Genomic DNA, 23,744 nt, shown 5'->3' with positions numbered 1-23,744 from the left:
TTCTATTTCTTCCTGGTTCAGTTTTGGAAAGTTGTACTTTTCTATGAATTTGTCCATTTCTTCCAAGTTTTCCTTGTTATTGGCATATAATCGCTGATAGTAGTCTCTTATGATGTTTTGTATTTCTGTGTTGCCTGTTGTGATCTCTCCATTTTCATTTCTGATTTTATTGATTTGATTTTTTCTCCCTTTGTTTCTTGATTAGTCTGGCTAATGGTTTGTCAATTTTATTTATCCTTTCAAAGAACCGGCTTTTGGCTTTGTTGATTTTTGCTATGGTCTCTTTTGTTTCTTTTGCATTTATTTCTGCCCTAATTTTTAAGATTTTTTTTCCTTCTACTAACCCCGGGGTTCTCCATTTCTTCCTTTTCCAGTTGCTTTAAGTGTAGAGTTAGGTTACTTATTTGACTTTTTTATTGTTTCTTGAGGTACGCCTGTATTGCTATGAACTTTCTCCTTAGCACTGCTTTTATAGTGTCCCACAGGTTTTGGGTTGATGTGTTTTCATTTTCACTCGTTTCTATGCATATTTTTTTTTCTTTTTTGATTTCTTCTGTGTTTTGTTGGTTATTCAGAAGCGTGTTTTTCAGCCTCCATATGTTGGAATTTTTAATAGTTTTTCTCCTGTAATTGAGATCTAATCTTAATGCATTATGGTCATAAAAGATGTTTGGAATGATTCCAATTTTTTTTTAATTTATCAAAGCTAGATTTATGGCCCAGGATGTGATCTATCCTGGAGTAGGTTCTGTAAGCACTTGAGACAAAGATGAAATTTATTGTTTTGGGGTGAAATGTCGTATAGATATCAATTAGGTCCAACTGGTCTATTGGATCATTTAAAGTTTGTGTTTCTTTGTTAATTTTCTGTTTAGTTGTTCTGTCCATAGGTGTGAATGGGGTATTAAAGTCTCCCACTATTATTGTGTTATTGTTAATTTCCCCTTTCATACTTGTTAGCATTTGTCTTACATATGCCCTGCTCCTATGATGGATGCATATATATTTATAATTGTTATATCTTCTTCTTGGATTGATCCTTTATCATTATGTAGTGTCCTTCTTTGTCTCTTTTCACAGCCTTTGTTTTAAGGTCTATTTTATCTCATTTGAGTATAGCTACTTCTGCTTTCTTTTAGTCTCTATTTGCATGGAATATGTTTTTCCAACCCTTCACTTTCACTCTGTATGTGTCCCTTGTTTTGAGGTGGGTCTTTTGTAGACAACATATATATGGGTCTTGTTTTGTATCCATTCAGCCAGTCTTCGTCTTTTGGTTGGAGCATTCAACCCATTTATGTTTAAGGTAATTATTGATAAGTATGATCCCATTGCAATTTACTTTATTGTTTTGGGTTCGGGTTTATATACCCTTTTTGTGTTTCCTGTCTAGAGAATATCCTTTAGCAATTGTTAGAGAGGTGTTTTGGGAGTGCTGAATTCTGTCAGCTTTTGCTTGTCTGTAAAGATTTTGATTTTTCCTTCATATTTGAATGAAATCCTTGCTGGGTACAGTAATCTGGGCTGTAGGTTATTTTCTTTCATCACTTTAAGTATGTCTTGCCATTCCCTCCTGGCCTGAAGAGTTTCTATTGAAAGATCAGCTGTTATCCTTATGGGAATCCCCCTGTGTGTTTGTTGTTTTTCCCTTGCTGCTTCTAATATTTGTTCTTTGTGTTTTATCTTTGTTAATTTGATTAATATGTGTCATGGGGTGTTTTGCCTTGGGTTCATCCTGTTTGGGACTCTCTGGGTTTCTTGGACTTGGGTCATTATTTCCTTCCCTGTTTTAAGGAAGTTTTCAACTATTATCTCCTCAAGGACTTTCTCATGGTCTTTCTTTTTGTCTTCTTCTTCTGGGACTCCTATAATTTAAATGTTGGAGCATTTCATATGGTCCTGGAGGTCTCTGAGATTGTCCTCATTTCTTTTAATTCATTTTTCTTTTTTCCTCTCTGATTCATTTATTTCTACCATTCTATTTTCTATTTCACTAATCCTATCTTCTGGCTACGTTATTCTACTATTTGTTGCATCCAGAGTGTTTCTGATCTCATTTATTGCATTATTCATTATATATTGACTCTTTTTTATTTCGTCTGGGTCCTTGTTAAACCTTTCTTGAATCTTCTCAATCCTTGTCTCAAGACTATTTATCTGTATTTCCATTTTGATTTCAAGATTTTGGATCATTTTCACTATCATGATTCAGAATTCTTTATCAGGTAGATTCCCTATCTCTTCCCCTTTTGTTTGGCTAGGTGGGCATTTCTCCTGTTCCTTTACCTGCTGGGTATTCCTCTGTCTCTTCATCTTGGTTATATTACTGCGTTTGTGGTGGTTTTTCTGTATTCTCGCCGTTTGTGGAGTTCTCTTTATTGTGGAGTTTCCTTGCTGTGGGTCGGGCTGTATCAGTGGCTTGTCAAGGTTTCTTGGTTAGGGAAGCTTGTGTTGGAGTTCTGGTGGGTGGAGTTGGAATTCTTCTCTCTGGAGTGCAATGAAGTGTCCAGTAATGAGTTATGAGATGTCAATGGTTTTGAGTAACTTGAGCTGCCTGTATACTGAAGCTCAGGGGTGTGTTCCTGTGTTGCTTGAGAATTTGTGTGGTATGTCTTGCTCTGGAATTTGTTGGCCCTTGGTTGGTGCTTGGTTTCAGTGTAGATATGGAGACGTTTGATGAGCTCCTATCAATTAATGTTCCCTGGAGTCAGGAGTTCTCTGATGTTCTAAGGATTTGGACTTAAGCCTCCTGCTTCTGGTTTTCAGTTTTATTTTTACAGTAGCCTCAAGACTTCTCCATCTATACAGCACCAATGATAAAATATCTAGTTTAGAGATGAAAAGTTTCTCCACACTGAGGGACACCCAGAGAAGTTCACTGAGTTACATGGAGAAGAGAAGAGGGAGGGGGTAGTTAGAGGTGACTGGAATGAGATGAGGTGGAATCAAAAGAGGAGAGAGCAAGCCAGCCAGTAATCACTTCCTTATGTGTGCTCCACTGTCTGGACTCCTCAGAGGTGTTCACAGAGTTATACAGAGAAGAGGAGAGGGAGGAAGGAGACAGAGGTGGCCAGGAGGGTAAAAGAGGGAAATGAAAAGAAGAGAGACAGATCTAGCCAGTAACCAGTTCCCTAAGTGTTCTCCACTGTCTGGAACACACAGAGATTCACAGAGTTGGGTAGAGAAGAGAAGGGGCAGGGCGGAGACAGAGGCAACCTGGTGGAGAAAATGGAGAGTCCAAAGGAGGAGAGAGCAGTCAAGCCAGTAATCTCACTCTCAAGTAAAAATGGGTACTGAAGATTGGGTTTTTAAAGGTACAAAATTTATAGCATATACCAAAAAGCAAAGATTAAAAATCTAGAGGTTGGATTTTCAAATATACAATATTTAAGAAAAGAAGAAAAAGAAGAAAGAAAAAAGTCACAAGAATTATTAAACAACAACAACCACAAATATATATATATATACATAGCATTTGCTTTAAGAACTTAAAAATTAAAAAATGTTAAAATAAAAAAAAAGAAGAAAAAGAAAAGAAGAAAAAAAAACAAAAATAAGAATGATTGTAAAAATAGTAAAGGTCTATCTGGGACTTTCTCTGGTGGTGTTGTGGGCAGTGTGGAGTCAGTTCATTTTTGGATAGTTCCTTGGTCTGGGTTATATTTTTTAAGATCTATACTTCCAAGGTGGTTCCCTCTGTTTTAGCTTCTTCTATTTTTTGGTCTCTTCAGTGTCTGTTCTCCACCCTGACACAAGGGGGACAGTGGTGGACACTTTTTTTTTTTTTTTTTTTTACGCTCACTTGTTCAGTTGCGCTGTGGGAGGGAGGGATGCTGCAAACAAATAACACTGGTGTGTGCTCATAGTGTCTCAGCCACACTGGGCCTGCCCCCGCTCATGGTGCACACCATTCAGCTCTAGGTTGCTCCACTGGGAACTGTCTGAGGCTGGCCCTGGGCTGCATGCACCTCCCTGGTCTAAGCCACTCAGACTCAGTCACTCAGGTAGTCCTCAGAGGCGCAGATTCGGTTGGGCCTGTGTTTTATGCCCTTCCCAGGTCCGAGCAGCTAGGCTGTTTGACGAGCGCAGTTGCTGCAACTTATCGCCTTTCCTGTCCCTGCTGCTCAGTTTTCTGTGTGTACAACTGGTGCCCCTTCTTAGGCAGATGGTGACTGTCCAGAACCCCAAGAAGTCTTAGTTAGCAAAGAAGCTTGCTTGCAGTTTCGAAGCTAAAGTTTCTCTGGGGCTGCGATTGCCCCCTTCCGGCCCTTCTGGCTCTGGCTGCATGTTAGCAGAAGGGGATGGTCTGCAGCCAGCTAATTCTGTTCCATCCTTTGTTCTGTGCGATGTCCTGGTGGTGTCTTATGTTAGAGCTTATCATGTGGTAGCTATCCCACAGTCTGGTTTGCTAGCCCAAGTTAGTTTGCTCTGGTTACACTCGGGGCATTCTGGCCTGATTCTTAAAAAGTACTGTAGCCTGTGCCTCCCTGCCCTGCCCCCGCTTGCTAGTGGCGGATGCAGGCATCTGCACTGCTTCTCTGCTGGGGAGGTTACTGTTGGGCTCATAATCTGTTGCTTTTAATTATTTATTTATTTTTCCTCCCTGTTATGTTGCCCTCTGTGCTTCCAAGGCTCGCCACAGACTCGGCAGCGAGAGTGTTTCCTGGTGTTTGGAAACTTCTCTCTTTTTAAGACTCCCTTCTCAGGACGGAGCTCCCTCCCTACCTCTTTTGTCTCTTTTTTCCATCTTTTATATTTTTTTCCTACCTGTTTTTGAGGACAATGATCTGCTTTTCTGGGTGCCTGATGTCCTCTGCCAGAATTCAGAAGTTGTTTTGTGAAGTTTACTCAGCGTTGAAATGTTCTTTTGATGAATTTGTGAGGGAGAAAGTGGTGTCCCCATCCTATTTCTCCACCATCTTAGGACCGCCTGTCTAGCTCCTCTTTACTCAACTAAAAGAAGATACCTAGGTTTGCTGATGTATGGGTAGGAAAGGATTTATTGTTAAGCACTTTCCTTGTTGTAAGATAAAGTACTCTATTAGGTTACATGTACACCATCCTTTCACTTTGCCTTTTATCAAAGACCATACTGACAGTCTAGTCAAAGTTCCCTGAGATTGGGAGAAGTGAAAAATGCTCCACATTCTGCCTTCACTTGCAGAGGCTACAGACAGTCAGGCACCACTTTAGCCCAGCTATTCTCTCAGGAGTATCAACTTTATGGGGTGAAAACTGTCAACTCTTTAATTAGCTTGAAGCTGAGAATTATTTAGAGAGTTAAAGGATGTGGACTTTTCATGCATGCATATATTAAAAATTAATATGAAAGTATGTCTAGAGAGAGTCCTTAAATTATCTTCTTTGATTATCATTTATGATCAAACTAAACTTGCAATGAGCATTTACTATGTACCAGTCATTGTGCTAAGCATTTTATCTGCATTATCTCATCTAACTTATCAACCATATAAGAAATTAACTCCAAAGTCAGCTGAAAACATGGTAGGATAAACAACCTGTCTCTTGAGTCATTACTTAGAGTCCAGACCAAGCATACTGCAAAACAGCAAAGGTACATGTGATTTAGGCAGTTGTAATGATGTAAAATGTTAAAATATTTAGCTGTGAATATATTATTGAGTTAAGAAAATAGATCTGAATAGTGCTTATTATTGGTTTTCAGATTTTTATTTATTCTTAGTAAAGCAGTAGTTGATCCAAAATAGTCCCTTGCTTAAAATGAGTTTGGCTTATATGTAAAAACATCAATCAAAAGTGACCCCCTAGTTCTGAGAGAGCAATATCTCCCTGTTATCAGTTATAAGCTGAAAAATGGTAATTTCTAAGACTTACTCCTTGGAAGAAAATTTATGACCAACCTAGATAGCATATTCAAAAGCAGAGACATTACTTTGCTGACTAAGGTCCGTCTAGTCAAGGCTACGGTTTTTCCTGTGGTCATGTATGGATGTGAGAGTTGGACTATGAAGAAGGCTGAGTACTGAAGAACTGATGCTTTTGAACTGTGGTGTTGGAGAAGACTCTTGAGAGTCCCTTGGACTGCAAGGAGATCCAACCAATCCATTCTGAAGGAGATCAACCCTGAAATATCTTTGGAAGGAAGATGCTAAAGCTGAAACTCCAGTACTTTAGCCACCTCATGTGAAGAGTTGACTCATTGGAAAAGACTCTGATACTGGGAGGGATTGGAGGCAGGAGGAGAAGAGGACGACCGAGGATGGGATGGCTGGATGGCATCACGGACTTGATGGACGTGAGTCTGAGTGAACTCCGGGAGTTGGTGATGGACAGGGAGGCCTGGCGTGCTGTGATTCATGGGGTCTCAAAGAGTCGGACACAACTGAGTGACTGAACTGAAGGGTAGAAATGTAAGATGATTATGAAAATATCAAGACACATCCCGATGATATTTTTAGACCCCATTCCCTTGTATTCCCCTTCAAATTAGCTATGAAGTTGAGAGCCCAAGAAATGTATGTGCTTGAACTGAAGACCTGTCACTCCCATCACAACTCTAGCCAGCCATCATAGGAGAATCCCCACAAAGGGAGTGCCAACTTGAGACCAACATGGTCTTTGAGCCTGAGAGGTTGTAGGTGAGTACTGCTAATCAGTTCAGTTGCTCAGTCTTGTCTGACTCTGTGACCCCATGGACTGCAGCACAGCAAACTTCCCTGTCCATCACCAACTCCCGGAGCTTGCTCGAACTCATGTCCATTGAGCAGTAATGCCATCCAGCCACCTCATCATCTGTTATTCCCTTCTCCTACCTTCAGTCTTTCCCAGCATCAGAGTTTTTTCCAATGAGTCAGCTCTTTGTATCAGGCGGACAAAGTATTGGAATTTCAGCTTCACTATCAGTCCTTCCAGTGAATATTCAGGACTAATTTCCTTTAGGATAGACTGGTTTGATCTGGTTTAGGATTTATGATTGACTGGTTTAGGATTTACTGCCAGTGCCTCCTATTTAATCTGCCAAAGTCTTACTAATAAGTGGCTGGGTTATGACCTGAATGTTTGGTTGCTTAATTATGTTTTTTTTAAAACCAAGTAGCTGGAGGCACATGTGGAAGGTGGGGGAGAATATTCTGCTAACAATTAGGTGTTACCTTTCCTATAATCCCATTGGGTCAAAAAGGTAGAATGCAAGTCAGAAACCCAGAAACCAAGACTAGAGTCTTGAAACCATGTGGTAACTAGGCTCTACTTGAACGCTTGCAAACATGAACAGAGTGGGCTAGATCTTAGAGAAGACATAGTTGCTCTGGGTCCCATGTGACATGTCTACAAATTTGGGACTTGTTCTAAGTCAGAAATAATCTTTATTGGCTCTTTATCTCACAAGCCTGTAAACCCTCTTATTCCACTAGTTAGCTTAAAACAACCCCCCAAAATAAGAAACACTTGCTAAATGCTTCTGGATAATCACAAATTGCTGAATAAATAAATCAACAATAGTGTTTTTATCTTGTCTCTTCAGATTCAATTTTTAAGTTATTCAACATCCAAATTGATCTTTAACAGAAAATATGTTTAATTCATGAGCCAATTGAATGTATGCGTGTAGTATTTCCTAAATTCTGTTCTGTAATTTTGATGCTCCTTTCATTCTACACTACAGTTTCTTCTATTCCTAAATTATTACATTATGTCTGATGAAATTTCAGAGAGCAAAAATATTCATGTGTATGGTTATATTTCATGATTTTAAAAGTTGATTTTAAAAATTCATCTACTTTATTATTTGCTTTATTGCATTAGTAATTGTAATATTCAATTTCAGTCTCAAACTAGGAAAGACAAGATAACTCCCAGAGAGAATACTTTATCAAAAACTATATAAATAATGCACTCTAGAGAAGTAGACCCAATACTAATAATTTTTAGATGCACAGTAATTCATACAGTGCTGAGGTCTGGGCAAAATTTGCTGAATAAGGAACCTATCTCTGAATATACTGTCAGTCTGTGTAATATATAAGTTGCAAAAGTAGCACATGATGGTTACTTCATGAAAGAAACATATTTGAGAGCTCTTGCCAAAAGAAAAAAATGATTTTGTTGTGTGCAGTTTATGACCCTGGTAGAAGTAAAATGATTTTTAAGCCAGCCACGTAGAAACCTGAGAGCAATTAATAAATCCTCTCAAGGTGCATTCTTCTCTATTTCAAGTTCTACCTCTTGACCCTATATTCATCCTATTCCTTTCTTACTGCAACATGTAGGAATAATGTTGGCATGCTAACATATCAGACTACAATCTATTAGAATTCTAAATGCAGTTAGAATTCTCTTCAAGGGTCAAGAATACATGCCAACTTTTAAACTTCAAAATCTTATTTAATACTATGTTTCTCTGTGTATATTAAAAGCGTGTTAATCCTAATGTTAATCACTCACCTAGAGCCAGACATCTTGGAATGTGAAGTCAAGTGGGCCTTAGGAAGCATCACTATGAACAAAGCTAGTGGAGGTGATGGAATTCTAGTTGCTGCTGCTACTGCTAAGTCACTTCAGTCTTGTCCAACTCTGTGCACCCCACAGATGACAGCCCACCAGGCTCTCCCATCCTTGGGCTTCTCCAGGCAAGAACACTGGAGTGAGTTGCCGTTTTCTTCTCCAATGCATGACAGTGAAAAGTGAATTCCAGTTGAGCTATTTTAAATCCTGAAAGATGATGCTGTGAAAGTGCTGCACTCAATATGCCAGCAAATTTGGAAAACTCAGCAGTGGCCACAGGACTGGAAGAGGTCAGTTTTCATTCCAATTCCAAAGAAAGGCACTGCCAGAGAATGCTCAAACTACTGCACAATTGCACTTATCTCACATGCTAGTAAAGTAATGCTCAACATTATCCAAGCCAGTCATCAGCAATACATGAACCGTGAACTTCCAGATGTTCAAGCTGGTTTTAGAAAAGGCAGAGAAAGCAGAGATCAAATTGCCAACATCTGCTGGATCATGGAAAAGCAAGAGAGTTCGAGAAAAGCATCTATTTCTGCTTTATTGACTATTCCAAAGCCTTTGACTGTGTGGATCACAATAAACTGTGGAAAATTCTGACAGAGATGGGAATACCAGACCACCTGACCTGCCTTTTGAGAACCTGTATGCAGGTCAGGAAGCAACAGTTAGAACTGGATATGGAACAACAGACTGATTCCAAATAGGAAAAGGAGTACATCAAGGCTGTATATTGTCACCCTGCTTATTTAACTTATATGCAGAATATATCATGAGAAACACTGGACTGGAAGAAACACGAGCTGAAACCAAGATTGCTGGGAGAAATATCAATAACCAGATATGTAGATGACACCACCTTTATGGAAGAAAATGAAGAGGAACTAAAGAGTCTCTTGATGAAAGTGAAAGATGAGAGTGAAAAAGTTGGCTTAGAGCTCAACATTCAGAAAACTAAGATCATGACATCCAGCCATTACTTCATGGCAAATAGATGGGGAAAGAGTGGAAACAGTGGCTGACATTATTTTTCTGGGCTCCAAAATCACTGCATTTGGTGATTGCAGCCATGAAATAAAAGGCACTTACTCCTTGGAAGGAAAGCTATGACCTACCTAGACAGCATATTAAAGAGCAGAGACATTACTTTGCCAACAAATGTCTGTCTAGTCAAGGCTATGGTTTTTTCAGTGGTCATGTATGGATGTGAGAGTTGGACTATAAAGAAAGCTTATCAGTGAAGAATTGATGCTTTTGAATTGTGGTTTGGAGAAGACTTTTGAGAGTCCCTTGGACTGCAATGAGATCCAACCGGTCCACCCTAAAGGAAATGAGTCCTGGGTGTTCACTGGAAGGACTGATGTTGAAGCTGAAACTCCAATATTTTGACCACCTAATGTGAAGAGTTGACTCATTTGAAAAGACCCTGATGCTGGGAAAGGTTGAGGTCAGGAGAAGAAGTGGACGACAGAGGATGAGATGGTTGTATGGGATCACTGACACGATGGACATCGGTTTGGGTGAACTCCAGGAGTTGGTGATAGACAGGGAGGCCTGGATTGCTGTGGTTCATGGAGTCACAAAGAGTTGGACACGACTGAGAGAATGAACTGAGCTGAACTGAATCCTAATGATGAGCTGTGTGGTACGTAATTAGTTAAGAACTATAAGGAAACAGGGTTTCCTTCATAGTTTAGTCAGTAAAGAATCTCTCTGCAATGCAGGAGACCCGGCTTTGTTTCCTGGGTTGGGAAGATCCACTGGAGAAGCACATGGCAATCCACTCCCAATATTCTTGCCTGGAAAATCCCATGGACAGAGGAGCCTGGCAGGCTACAGTCCACGGGGTCACAAGAGTTGGACATGATTTAACGACTAAATCACCACCATAGGTAAACAAAAGAAATTGTGAAACAGTCTCCACCAAAAATGATTTCACATTTGGGAATTTTGAAATACATACTTGTGAAATTTTGCTTTTTGTATAAAACAAATTTTGTATAAAATAAAGGGCTTTTGTGAGCTTCCCACTTGGCTAGTGGTAAAGAATCCACCTGCCAATGCAGGAGATGTAAGGGATGTGTGTTCCATCTCTGGGTCAGGAAAATACCCTGAAGAAGGAAATGGCAACCGGCTGCAGTACTCTTGCCTAAGAAATCCCATGGACAGAAGAGTCTGGTGAGCGACAGTCCTAAGTCTCAGAAGAGTCAGATACAACTTAGGGCTAAACAACAAGAATGACAACAAAGGCTTTTGTATAAAAACATTAAGTATAATAAATTGTAAAATATCAACATGTGAAATTAAAAATAATAAAATTTTTGTTATAGAAATTTAGTTATATGCATGAAAAAGGTTATTCAAAAATAATTGCTAGAATCAACCATTATTTCCGGGTATATTTTTGGATAATGCACTGTCTGTAAAATGGGAAAGAAGATGTTCTATAAATAATCTTGCAATGGTAATCTCGAGAACTTCCCATTCTTATTCATTTGGATATAACAATGAATTAAACCAAGCAAACGTTCTTTCTGATCACAATGATTATTTTTGTAGCATCATAAGACTTATTTTTCAGGATTTCAAAGTAACATTTTTTTAGTAATATTTAGATTGCTTTTTTATAGTGTACTTTTTTCTTTTTACAAATGTTTGTGTATGTTTATTCCTGCTTTTAAGAATAATAAAAAGGAAAAAAAAAAAAACAACTAGGTCAACATCTTTTCAGTAAAACTGAAAAAGCTCCAAACATTATCAAACTGCTCTTTTACATAATCAGTCAATAGACAACACTACACCTATTTATTTTTTTCATGACTTTACATACATTGTGGTCAAATTGACTGACAGTAACAATAATAAAACAACAAAGCATAGATAAATAGCAGAGAATAGAAACTGAAACACGAAACCCATATTTTCCTGTGGTTCTCACAGGCTATTCACTGACAATAAGAATGATGAATATGATAACACACATATCAATGAATTTCCAACAACACTTTGCGCGTTTTGTTCACACTCATATTTATCCAGTTGATTAAGGCAATTTGCATAATTTAGAGGTAATTTCTTTCCGAAAGCCATGATAAAATGCTCTGATTGCAGTATGTTGAGCTCTTCACACGTGCAAGTTTTTTAAGGATGCCTAGAAATAAATGAAGAAAAAAGGTGAAAATATTTCTAGACTCCAAAAGCAATGTTTTTAGAAATCTGTAATTTTTCTCTTTAAGTCTTCAAAACGTGGTGGTGGTTTGCACTAATCCTTGCAGGCTCTTTGTGACCCCAGTGGACTGTAGCTTACCTGAAATTTCCCAGGCAAGAATACTGAAGTGGGCTGCCATTTCCTTCTCCAGGGGATCTTCCAGCCCAGGGATTGAATCTGCATCTTGAACACATGTCTTCTACATTGCAGGCAAATTGTTTACCATTTAGCTACCAGGGAAGCCCAAGTTTTCAAAATGTAAAAGCCTATATATCAAATGTATGACTGAAATAATAGTCCAACAGTTCATTTTGTGTGTGAGTATGTAGGCAGACTCTAAATAGCCCTCAATGATCTCCATTTCATGATACTTATGCCCTTGTTTATCTCCTCTTTTGGACTGTGTGTTGGATCTAGGTTTAATAACTCATTTCTAATGAATCAAATATAATAGATATTACGGAATGCTAATTCTCAAATTGAATTATACCGCTTTGAGAGTTATCTTTTTCTGTCTCTCCGAATTCTTCATTGTTAGGGAAACTAACTTTCATATTATATGCATCCCTTCAGAGAGACTGATTTGGCAAAGGTTTGATATCTGTGGCCAGTACTGTACCAGAGACCTACGAACCTCCATGTGTGTGAGTTGGAAAGTGGATCTCCCCAAACCAATCTTTCATGTAAAGCTCTAGCTCCAGCTTATAGTTTAAATGCATTTCCTAAAATTTTCTGAATCAGAAGCACACAGCTAATCCATGTCACGGGAGAATTCTTGACTTACAGAAACTGTGATATAATAAATATTTGTTATTTTCAGTTGCTAAGTTTGGGGACAGTTTGTTGCTCAGCAATAGATAGTTAGGTGTTATCTCTACATACAGTTCTATGAAGACATAAAGACTTTCTAGAACTAACACCAGAAAAAGATGTCCTTTGCATTATAGGAGATTGGAATGCAACAGTAGGAAGTCAAGAGATCCCTGGAATAACAGGCAAGTTTTGGCTTGGAATACAAAATAAATCAGGGCAAAGACTATGAGAGTTTTGCCTAGAGAATGCAAAAGTCAAAGCAAACATCCTCTTCCAACAACACAAGAGAAGGCTCTACACAGGGATACTACCAGATGGTTAATAATGAAAACAGATTGATTATATTCTTTACAGAGAAAGATGGAGACTCTCTATGCAGTCAGCAAAAAAATAGACCAGGAGCTGACTGTGGCTCAGATCATGAACTCCTTATTGAAAAATTCAGGCTTAAATTGAAGAAATTAGTGGAAACCACTAAACCATTTAGTGAAAGTCCCTCAGTCATGTCTGACTCTTTGTGACCCCATGGGCTGCAGCCAGTCAGGCTCCTCTGTCCATGGACTTCTTCATGCCAGAATACTGGAGTGGGTAGCTGTTCCATTCTCCAGCGGATCTTCCCAACCTAGGAATTGAACCCAGGTCTCCCACATTGCAGGTGGATTCTTTACCAGCTGAGCTAACAGGGAAGCTCAAGAATACTGGAGTAGGTAGCCTATCCCTTCTCCAGGGGATCTTCCCAACCCAGGAATTGTACCAGGATCTCCTGCATTGCAGGCAGATTCTTTACCAGCTGAGCTACCAGGGAAGCTCTGACCATTCAGGTATGATCTAAATTAAATCTCTTAAGATTTTACAGTGGAAATTACATATAGATTCAAGAGATTAGATCCTGTAGACAGAGTGCCTGAGAACTATTGAAAAAAGTTCATAACATTTTACAAAAGATGGTGACTGAAACATCCCCAAGTAAAAGAAATGCAAGAAGGCAAAGTGGTTATCTGAAGAGGCCTTACAAATATTTGAGAAAATAAGACAAGTAAAAGGCAAAGGAGAAAGGGAAAGTTATACCCATCTGAATGAAGAGTTCCAGAGAATAGCAAGGAGAGATAAGAAAGCCTTCTTAACTGAATGATGCTAAGAAATAAAGGAAAACAACAGAATGGGAAAATCTGGAGATATCTTCAAGAAAATTGGATGATACCAAGGAAATATTTCATGCTAAGATGGACACAGTAAAAGAAAGAAATGGCAAGGACCTAAGGGAAGCAGAAGATATTAAGAAGAGGTGGCAACAATACACAGAAGAAATATACAGAAAAGGTCTTAATGACTCCAATAACCAGGTGGGTGTAATCACTCATCTATAGTCAGACATCCTGGAGTGTGAAGTCAAGTAAGCCTTAGGAAGTGTTACTAAAAACAATGCTTTGGATCACAATAAACTGTGGAAAATTCTAAAAGAGATGGAAATACCAGGCCACCTGACGTGCCTCTTGAGATATCTGTATGTAGGTCAGGAAGAAACACTTAGAACTCAACATGGAACAACAGACTGGTTCCAAATAGGAAAAGGAGTATATCAAGGCTGTATATTGTCACCCTGCTTATTTAACTTATATGCAGAGTACATCATGAGAAACACTGGGCCAGATGAAGCACAAGCTGGAATCAAGATTGCCGGGAGAAATAGCAATAACCTCAGATATGCAGATGACACCACCCTTATGGGAGAAAGTGAAGAAGAACTAAAGAGCCTCTTGATGAAAGTGAAAGAAAAAAGTGAAAAAGTTGGCTTAAAAATCAACACTCAGAACACTAAGATCATGGCATCCGGTCCCATCACTTCACGGCAAATAGATGGGGAAACAGTGGCTGACTTTATTTTTCTGGGCTTCAAAATCACTGCTGACGGTGATTGCAGCCATGAAATTAAAAGACGCTTACTCCTTGGAAGGAAAGTTATGACTAACCTAGACAGCATATTAAAGAGCAGAGACATTACTTTGCCAACAGAGGTCTGTCTAGTCAAGGCTATGGTTTTTCCAGTGGTCATGTATGGATGTGAGAGTTGGACTATAAAGAGAGCTAAGCGCTGAAGAATTGATGCTTTTGAACTGTGATATTGGAGAAAGCTCTTGACAGTCCCTTGGACTGCAAGGAGATTCAACCAGTCCATCTCAAAGGAGATTAGTCCTGAGTGTTCATTGGAAAGACTGATGTTGAGGCTGAAACTCCAATACTTTGGCCACCTGATGTGAAGAGCTGACTCATTTGATAAGATCCTGATGCTGTGAAAGATTGAAGGCAGGAGAAGAACAGGATGACAGAAGATGAGATGTTCGGATGGCATCACCGATTCAATGGACATGAGTGTGAATAAACTCCGGGTGTTGGGGACAGAGAGGCCAGGTGTGCTGAAGTTCATGGAGTTGCAAAGAGTTGGACATGACCTAGCGACCAAACAAAACTACAAACAAAGCTAGTGGAAATGATGGAATTCCAGTTGAGCTATTTCTAATCTTAAAAGATGATGCTGTTAAAATGTTGCACTCAATATGCCAGCAAATTTGGAAAAATCAACAATGGCCATAGGACTGAAGAAGGTCAGATTTCATTTCAATCCCAAGGAATACATGCTAGAGTGTTCAAACTACTGTACAATTTCAGTCATTTCACATGCTAGCAATGTAATGCTCAAAATCCTTCAAGCTAAGCAAAACATTTCTGAAATATGTATTTGCTACAAACATCAGTGGAAAAAAAATGTATTTTGAGACACCTAGAAATAATTAGGGCTTCCCAGGTGGCTCTAGGGGTAGAGAACCCACCTACCAATGGAGGTAGATATGAGAGGCCGGTTCATCTGATCCCTAGGTACCTAGCTCAGAAGATCCCCTGGAGAAAGGCATAAAGAAAGGAGAAAGAATACTGTAGTATTCTTGCCTGGAGAATCCTATGGACAGAAGAGCTGGCAGGCTGTATTCCATAGGGTCACACAGAATCACAGAATCAGGCATGACTGAGGCTACTGAGCATGTAAGGAGAAAGGATTAAGAGGATAAAAGAAGTAGGAAAAGTGGGAACGCATGTAAGAATTAAAGATTTTAAAATTAAAAAAATACAATAATAATTAAAAAATAACATGAATAGTATACAAGGCAATAACATGTAATGTGGAGAAAATCTGAAATTAAAAAAAAATTGAGTAAAGAAAAGTTTTAGGGAAATTTAAATAGCAATCATTATGTTGAGCAAGAAAAGCCAGAATACAGAATTTACTATACAAAATACTATACAAAATACAGAATTTACTATAAGATTCATTTGCATAGAATTATACTGGTAGAGCTAATAGAAAGTATCAGAAGCATATCAATGATTACATTGGCCTAGGATGGCAGGAGTTTACAGCAGATAGGTATGAGAGATCTTTCTGGTGGTGAAAAAATATTCTATATTTCCATTGTGTAATGTTTACACAGATATATATATATATATATATATATATATATATATATATATATAGCACAGCTGTTTGAATTCATTGATTTGATGTTTTTAATTGTATATGTTGTATCTCAGAAATTTTGATGAAAAATAATGAAATAAATTATATATGGAGATTAAGTTTAAACTTCACAGAAAAATAAAAATAATATAAATAAAGATATCAGAGAGTAGGAAAGCACTTAGATGCTAAAATAATTTGCATATAAGTCAATTAGTGTTTAGTACATTCCATACAGAATGAATGAAATCCCTCTCAGGTGAAATTTCATCCTAGTAAAATGGAAAAAAAACCCCATAATATTTTTAAAAATCTAAGTTTCAGAGATGAGTGATTAGTACCTTATCACTTCAAAAGAAACCACACTGACTTCCTATAGTCAATGCATAATGGAAAAATATCTTTGTTTTTAAAAGAAGGAGCTTAGTTTTTTTTTTTTTCTCATTTATTACCACAAATATATTTTTAGCTGGCAAAAAGCAGAAAATAACCAATTTTAATGCCCATGATAGAATATTTGAAAACATTTCCTGAGTACATAAATGTGAATTAGAACTTATAAATCAAGAAATTACAGAACAGGAAATTTGATGGTTATTATTAAACTAAGTTTAATGATTTCAGTGATTGTGATTATAAAAATAAATGCAAATGTTAAAATAAATTCTTAGAATGAAAGATATATCTGAATTAATATAATCTGTTTATAAATTCCAAATTGTAAAAACCTGCAATTTTTATCATATTCTCATTTTATTAATGATTTACCATTATAATAAACTGCTAAGGATAAAGTATATACTGTTTTTAAGATACAAAAGTAAATGGTATACATATGTTAAAGCTGAAAAGTCAGAAAAGTTGGCAGGTGAGAGGTATACTTTGCCCTGTCAACTATCCACAGGATAATAAACTCCAAATCTCACTCTACCTTGGTGCACAGCTAAAAGTAATGATAGAGTCACTAGCCAGTAGAAGGACAACTTCTCTATTCTTTGTGGTAAGGTTGTGGAATAAACCACCAATTTTATGGGTGCTTTTAGAAGGACTGAGTGGCTTCCTTAGTGGCTCAAATGTTTAAGAATCTGCCTGCTAATGCAGGAGACTCCAAAGACCTGGGTTTGATCCCTGTGTAGGGAAGATCCCCTAGAGAAGGGAATGGCAAACCACTCCAGTGTTCTTGCCTGGAGAATCCCCATGGACAGAGGAGCCTGGCAGGGGTCACAAACAGTCAAACATGACTGAGCGAATAACAGACTTTCAATTAAATAAAATCTGTTGAATCCCATAAAACGTGTGGAAGACTTGCCCCCACAATATTACAACACAATAATCGCATTGACATAGAATATCACAAAGCATCAGTTCAGTTCAGTTCAGTCACTCAGTTGTGTCCGACTCTTTGTGACTCCATGAATTGCAGCATGACAGGATTCCCTGTCCAACACCAACTCTCAGAGTTCATTCAAACTCATGTCCATTGAGTCGGTGATGCCATCCAGCCATCTCATCCTCTGTTGTCCCCTTCGCCTCCTGCCCCCAATCCCTCCCAGCATCATAGTCTTTTCAATAAGTCTACTCTTCACATGAGGTGGCCAAAGTATTGGAGTTTCACCCTCAGCATCAGTCCTTCCAATGAAAACCCAAGACTGATCTCCCTTAGAATGGACTGGTTGGATCTCCTTTCAGTCCAAGGGACTCTCAAGAGTCTTCTCCAACACCACACTTCAAAAGCATCAATTCTTTGGCGCTCAGCTTTCTTCACAGTCCAACTCTCACATCCGTACGTGATCACTGGAAAAACCGTAGCCTTGACTAGAAGGACCTTTGTTGGCGAGGTAATATCTCTGCTTTTCAATATATTATCTAGGTTGGTCATAACTTTCCTTCCAAGGAGTAAGTGTCTTTTAACTTCATTGCTGCAATCACCATCTGCAGTGATTTTGGAGCCCATAAAAATAAAGTCTGACACGGTTTCCACTGTTTCCCCATCTATTTCCCATGAAGTGATGAGACAAGATTCCATGATCTTCATTTTCTGAAAGTTGAGCTTTAAGTCAACTTTTTCACTCTCCTCTTCCACTTTCATTAAGAGGCTTTTTAGCTCCTCTTCACTTTCTGCCATAAGGATGGTGTCATCTGCATATCTGAGGTTATTGATATTTCTCCCAGCAATCTTGATTCCAGCTTGTGCTTCTTCCAACAGCGTTTCTCATGATGTACTCTGCATATAAGTTAAATAAGCAGGGTGACAATACACAGCCTTGACGTATTCCTTTTCCTATTTGGAATGAGTCGGTTGTTCCATGTCCAGTGCTAACTGTTGCTTCCTGACCTGTATATAGGCTTCTCAAGAGGCAGGTCAGGTGGTCTGGTATTCTCATCTCTTTCAGAATTTTCCACAGTTTCTTCTGATCCACAGAGTCAAAGGCTTTGGTATAGTCAATAAAGCAAAAATAGATGCTTTTCTGGAACTCTCTTGCTTTTTCCATGATCCAGCAGATGTTGACAATTTGATCTCTGTTTCCTCTGCCTTTTCTAAAACCAGCTTGAACATCTGGAAGTTCATGGTTCACATACTGCTGAAGCCTGGCTTGGAGAATTTTGAAGATTACTAGCATGTGAGATGAATGCAATTGAACATTCTTTGACATTGTCTTTGTGATTGGAATGAAAACTGACCTCTTCCAGTCCTGTGGCCACTGCTGAGTTTTCCAAATTTGCTGGCATAGTGAGTGCAGCACTTTCACAGCATCATCTGTCAGGATTTGAAATAGCTCAACTGAAATTCCATCACCTCCACTAGATTTGTTCATAGTGATGCTTTCTGAGGCCCACTTGACTTCACATTCCAGGATGTCTGGCTCTAGGTGAGTGATCACACCATCATGATTATCTTGATCTTGAAGATCTTTTCTTATACAGTTCTTCTGTGTATTCTTGCCACCTTTTCTAAATATCTTCTGCTTCTGTTAGGTCCATACCATCTCTATCCTTTATTGAGCCCATCTTTGCATGAAATGTTCCCTTGGTATCTCTAATTTTGTTGAAGAATCTCTAGTCTTTCCCATTTTGTTGTTTTCCTCTATTTTTTTTTTTTTTTGCATTGATCGCTGAGGGAGGCTTTCTTATCTCTCCTTGCTATTCTTTGAAACTCTGAATTCAGATGCTTATATCTTTCCTTTTCTCCTTTGCTTTTCACTTGTCTTCTTTTCACAGTTATTTGTAAGGCCTCCTCAGACAGCCATTTTGCTTTTTTGCACTTCTTTTCCATGGGGATGGTCTTGATCCCTGTCTCCTGTACAATGTCACGAACCTCATTCCATAATTCATCAGGCACTCTGTCTGTCAGATCTAATCCCTTAAATCGATTTCTCATTTCCACTGTACAATCGTAAGGGATTTTATTTAGGTCATACCTGAATGGTCTAGTGGTTTTCCCCACTTTCTTTAATTTAAGTCTGAATTTGGTAATAAGGGGTTCATGATCTGAGCCATAGTCAGCTCCTTGTCTTGTTTTTGCTGACTGTATTAAGCTTCTCCATCTTTGGCTACAAAGAATATAATCAATCTGATTTTGGTGTTGACCATCTGGTGATGTCCATGTGTAGAGCCTTCTCTTGTGTTGTTGGAAGAGGGTGCTTGCTATGACCAGGGCCTTCTCTTGGAAAAACTCTATTAGCCTTTGCCCTGCTTCATTCCACATTCCAAGGCCAAATTTGCCTGTTACTGCAGGTGTTTCTTGACTTCCTACTTTTGCGTTCCTGTCCCCTATAATGAAAAGGATACCTTTTTTGGGTGTTAGTTCTAAAAGGTCTTGTAGGTATTCATAGAACCATTCAACTTTAGCTTCTTCAACATTACTCATTGGCCATAGGCTTGGATTACCATGATATTGAATGGTTTGCCTTGTAATGAACAAAGATTATTCTCTCATTTTTGAGATTGCATCCAAGTACTGCCTTTCGGACTCTCTTGTGGACCATGATGGCTACTCCATTTCTACTAAGGGATTCCTGCCCACAGTAGTAGATATAATGGTCATCTGAGTTAAATTTACCCATTCCAGTCCAAGTTAGTCACTGATTCCTAGAATGTCGACATTCACTCTTTCCATCTCTTGTTTGAACACTTCCAATTTTCCTTTGATTCATGGACCTGACATTCCAGGTTCCTATGAAATATTGCTCTTTACAGCATTGGACCTTGCCTCTATCACCAGTCCCATCCAGAACTGGGTGTTTGTTTTTTTTTTTTGTTTGTTTGTTTTGGCTCCATTCCTTTATTCTTTCTGAAGTTATTTCTCCACTGGTCTCCAGTAGCATATTGGGCACCTACCAACCTTGCAAGTTCCTCTTTCAGTGTCCTACCTTTTTGCCTTTTCATACTGTTCATGGGATTCTCAAGGCAAGAATACTGAAATGGTTTGCCATTCCCTTCTCCAGTGTACCACATTCTATCAGACCACTCCACCATGACCCGCCCGTCTTGGGTGGCCCCACATGGCATGTCTTAGTTTCTTTGAGTTAGACAAGGCTGTGGTTTGTGTGATCAGATTGGCTCATTTTCTCTGATTATGGTTTCAGTGTGTCTGCCCTCTGATGCCCTCCTGCATCACCCATCATCTTACTTGGGTCTTTGGACGTGGGGTATCTCTTCATGGCTACCCCTCCTGACCTTGAATGTGGAGTAGCTCCTCTTGGCCCTCTTGCACCTGTGTAGCCATGGCTGCTTGGACGTGGAGTTGCTCCTCTGGGCCGCCTCCTCTAATAAGTGATTAGTGACCCCTAAAAGCAAAACTATGATACAGTATATTTTTACTGTCAAGAACACAAAGTTGTAGAAAGTTTTAAACAACAGCATGGTTTTTAAAAATCCCATAAGCAAAAATTACTACATAGGGATAAAAGAGGCTGTGGAAACCATATAACCATATTTGTATCTTGAAATTGTGAACAGTCATGGGGAAAAGCCATATTACTCTCTGCCTCAAAGGAGGGTATTTATGTTAGTTCCTAGAAGGAACTGGGCACCAGAATGAATACGGAAGGAATATGCACCAACTGTCCACCTTTGTGAACAATGCAGGATATCAAGTGAGACATATTGCCACCTTGTTGCTAGAAATAGCTATCATAGAATGAATGCTGAAAGAAAGCTCAACCTACTAAATTGGATTGGCCCAAGCATCATCAATCATAAGGCTGCTTAGTGTTTTGGCTAAAGATCTCATTACAAAGACTTTCTTTACAATTGACTGTTCTATAAATGAAAAAAATAAATATTTCACAAGCAAAACAATTTTAAAATCTGTTATGGTTTTCTACCATTGGGTTAAGTAATCCTAATTCTTGGTAGTTATCTTTGAGCAAGATCAGACAAGATCTTGACAATACTTTCTATGAAATGTATTTAACCCCAAAAAGAATACAGTAATTAGAATGTTAAGATTTAGCTATATGATGGAAATATTTTGAAACCATTAAATGTGAATCTAATCACAAGAAAAATATTCTCAGTACAATGTGTTTCAACATGTTTTTAGGCTAGAAGACTATGTACAGAAAGTGATCCCAAATTTGAAAATATATAAATGGAAAATAAAACTATTGATTTACCTACATGTCTACTTATATGTCTTTCTGTCTACTTATCCATGTATCATGTTTTGCTTTCTCTCATAGGAGATTTTTATTTAATTCTTTATATTTTAAATATTTTATCTTTTTAGTTACGAATAAGTCTGTTACATATTCTAAAGAATAACCATATCAAAGAGATATTAGAATTTTTATATAGAAAAAGGTTGGACTATTTAAATGATAGATTTTATTTTCACTGGAGAACTGTTAATACTAAGGTTCAACCACCAGAAAAGAGTAATTTGGCAGTAGAAAATCCTTATGACAACAGTAAACATCAGTTCAGTTCAGTTCAGTTCAGTTGCTCAGTCGTGTCTGACTCTTTGCGACCCCATGAATCGCAGCACGCCAGGCCTCCTTGTCCATCACCAACTCCCGGAGTTTACTCAGACTCATGTCCATCGAGTCAGTGATGCCATCCAGCAACCTCATCTTCTGTCATCCCCTTCTCCTCCTGCCCTCAATCCCTCCCAGCATCAGAGTCTTTTCCAATGAGTCAAATCTTCGTATGAGTTGGCTAAAGTCCTGGAGTTTCAGCTTTAGCATCATTCTTCCCAAAGAAACCCCAGGGCTGATCTCCTTCAGAATGGACTGGTTGGATCTCCTTACAGTAAACATAGTGGACATTTAATATGTTGCATAATTGACAAGTCAAGTTGAGGCATTAAGCAGAAAAGTAATAAGGGCATGGTATATCAGGTATATCAAGTAATCATATTTGCTTCCTAGGGCTGCCCTAAAACAATTGGACAAGTTAAAACAGACCCACTTGCTTAAAATAATAGAAATACATTATCTCGTGGTTCAGGAAGCCAGAAGTTCAAAATCAAGTAAATCAAGGTTGATTTCTTCTGAAAGCTTTGGGGGAGAGTCTGTTCCTTGACTCCTAGCTTCTGATAGCTGCTGGCAATCTTTGGAGTTCCTTGCTTTGTAGCTGCATCACTCCAGTCTCTGCCTGTATCTTCACACTGTTTTCTTCTCTGTATTATCTGTGTATCTGTTTTTAAAATTTCTCCTCTTTTGTCTTATAAAGACAGCAGTTGTATGATTTCATCTCGTTATCTCTTTATTTACAACTGCATAGATCCTATTCCCAAGTAAAGCCACGTTCTTAGGTTCCAGGTGGATATGAATTTGGGGGGATATCATTTAGTCCTGATGGCTCAGTTGGTAAGGATTCTGCCGGCAACATTGGAGACCTAGGTTCAATCCCCAGGTTGAGAAAAAACCCTGGAGGAGGGAATGGCGACTCACTCCAGTATTCTTGCCTGGAGATCCCCCCATGGGCTCACAAAGAGTTGGACTGGAATGAGCAACTAAGCATACATATAGCTCATATCATTTAATCAGTGTTCCCCAGGTGGTGCAGTGATAATGAATTCTCTTGCCAATGCAGGAGATGCAATAGACATAGGTTAAATCCCTGGATGAGATTAGAAATGGTGGGAGTAGGAAATGCAACCCATTGCAGTATTCTTGTCTGGAAAATTCCAAAGACAGAGGAGACTGGCAGGCTACAGTCCCTGAGGTTGCAAGAGTCGGACATGACTAAGCACAGCACAGCATCATTTAATCTACTAATATAATAGATTACTAAATCTATGGAAAACATCATTATCTCCTTCTCTGGAAACAAAGAAAACAAGAATTTATTTAGTTTTTAAAATTCTAATATTTTAAGTTTTTAATACCTTTCATGACATGACAAAAGTTAAAATATGTGCTTCTTTTAATGACATTACAATGACATTGCAAGTGTTGATATTGCAAAAATATATAGAAAAGCCTAAAACTTTTATTATAAAATGTAAGTTCATGAATAATTGTCATTACTTATTTTTTGATATATAACTTTTATCTCTGTAATGTTGAATGATTTGCTTTTGCTTGTCAACACTTTTTAATTTTTAAAATTTTATTATACTTGTAATAAAAATGATATGAAAAGTTATTTTCATCTCAATAAATATTTCATGAAGTTTAACATTACTTATATAATCACATAGACTGGTAATAAATTAATCAAACAAAGAAAGTGAAGACAATAAAATACATAGATCTTCAAAATATGGCATTACTAATCAGC

The sequence above is a fragment of the Ovis canadensis genome, chromosome 2, assembly GCF_042477335.2.
Source record: "Ovis canadensis isolate MfBH-ARS-UI-01 breed Bighorn chromosome 2, ARS-UI_OviCan_v2, whole genome shotgun sequence".
Classification (NCBI taxonomy): Eukaryota; Metazoa; Chordata; class Mammalia; order Artiodactyla; family Bovidae; genus Ovis; species Ovis canadensis.
The sequence above is the reverse complement of the archived record's forward strand: the minus strand, read 5'-3'. Positions refer to the sequence as shown.